Below are 2,235 nucleotides of genomic sequence, written 5' to 3' on the forward strand. Positions count from 1 at the left end.
TTAATAATAATAAAAGAAAGTAGTGAATACCAGAAAGATATTTACTTGTGTTTTATTGATTATACAAAGGCATTTGACTATGTGGATCATAGCAGATTATGGTTAATGTTAAGAAGCTTCGGAATCCCAGGACACTTAATTGTGTCATGTGAAATCTATACATAGACCAAGAAACAGTTGTGCAAACAGAACAAGAGAAAACTTCACTGTTTAAAGTCAGGAAAAGTGTGTGTCAGGGCTGTTTCCTTTTTCTATGTCTATTCAATCTGTAAGCTGAGTAAAAATTCGAAAAGCTGGGCTATGTGAAGAAAGATATGGAATCAGGATTGGAGGAAGACTCATCAATAATTTCAAGATGATGCCACCTTGCTAGCAGAAAGTGAAGAAAACTTGAAGCACTTGCTGAAGATGATTGAAGACTACAGTTTTCAATATGGATTACATCTTTACATCTCGAAAACAAAAATTCTCTCCGTGAGTCCACTGAGACAACGTCTTAACAGATGGAGAAAAGATTGAAGTTGTCAATTATTTAATCTTACTTATATCCATAATTGACACCATTGGTACTAACAATTAAGAAATCAAAAGATGTGTTGCATTGAGAAAATCTGTAGTCAAGGACTTTTCCAAATTACTACACATCAGTGTTGTCAGTAAGGGCAAAGGTGCAATTGATCCAAGTCATGGTATTTTCAGTTGCTTTGTCGGCATCTGAAAGTTGGACAATGAATAGGGAAGGTTGAAGATCAGGTGCCTTTGAATTGTAGGAATGACGAAGAGTACAGAATATCTCATCGGTTGCCAAAAGAACAAGATTGTGCAACCCCGGTGACCTTGGAGGCAAGGATGGGGAAACTTCATCTTACACCCTTTGGGCATGTTATTAAGAGGGACCAGTCCTTGGGAAAAGTTACCATGCTGAAAAAATTTGAGGGTAGTGCAACAATGAATGAATGGAAATCGAAAATCTCTGTAAAATGTTCATTAAAATTAATAATTTTTTTTTTTTTTAGAAAAGGCCTTTGAAAGGCCATTGCTAGTCTTGCCCAGAATAATCCCAGTGTAGGCCAACATCTTTGAATGCTTGGCTGAGACTGAAGGCCAAGAAGAAAGATTAGGAGACAGGAGCAAATGAAAGGAGCAAAGATGGATTTATTAGAAAAGGTCTGCCCTAAAGGGAAGACCTTTCCTATCCAGAAAGGAAATCATGAAAGAAACAGTGTGCAGTGGGATGAGGTGATATATATGGCTTCCTGATGTGTACTGGATGCTCCTTGGGGCTGGAGACGAAGAGTGGAAAGTTCAAAGTTTGAGAGGTGATTCTTAATTCAAGTCCCCTGTTACATGAAGTCATTCATGCACTTGAAGCACTAATTAGGTTGTTTCCACACATAGACAGCCTTACCACGCATGTCAGGGCCAAGGAGGGACCAGTCCTTGAAGAGGGACATCATGCTTGAGAAGGTGAAGGGATAGCGCAAGAAATGAAGACCCTCAATGAAATGGATTGATTAAGTGACTGGGGTAATGTATCAGGGACAGTAAGATTGGCACTGGATAGAGTAGGGTTTTTAGGGCTGTTGTACATAGAGTCACTATGAGTCGCAGGCGACTCAACAGCACAAAACCAACAATAACAACAATGTAATTTAAAAATTAGAGTCTTAATAACTCTAATTTAATGCTGTGTGGTTATGAGCTATATAACCCAACCCTGGCATATCCAAGTAATCAAACCCAAAAATCAATCCTATATCCCTTTTAACCTACTGTCATGTACATTTCTGTCAAGATGTTTCCCCAGCCCTTATAATCCTGCTTCTAATTTTGGTGAAGTGACCAATCTAGTCATCATTTTCTCTTTTCCTCAATCACATATAGTGAGTTCTTATAAATCAGCAGAATCTTGTGAATAAACAGAATTCACATGCATGCTCACAATTTCCATCATCCTAGATGGCTCTCTTTGTCTTGTTTAAGATTTAATACAGGACCTTTTTAGAATATGCTTGAATCTGTTGTCTTTTTTTTTTACTACAGTGTATGTGTGTTTGTACATGTCAGTATGTATAGGTGGTTTGATTGAAAGTTTACAGAGAAAATTGGTTTTCCATTGATAATTGATATACATTTTGTTTTAGAATGTTAGATACAATCCCTTCACTACAACAGCACTTTGCTCACCTCCTCCTTGGATCCCATTGCCTTTCGCCTTTCTTTCCTGTCCCTTCT

The sequence above is a fragment of the Elephantulus edwardii genome, unplaced genomic scaffold (genome assembly GCF_000299155.1).
Source record: "Elephantulus edwardii isolate Elephantulus edwardi_28Jun2011 unplaced genomic scaffold, EleEdw1.0 scaffold00017, whole genome shotgun sequence".
In the NCBI taxonomy this organism is placed as follows: Eukaryota; Metazoa; Chordata; class Mammalia; order Macroscelidea; family Macroscelididae; genus Elephantulus; species Elephantulus edwardii.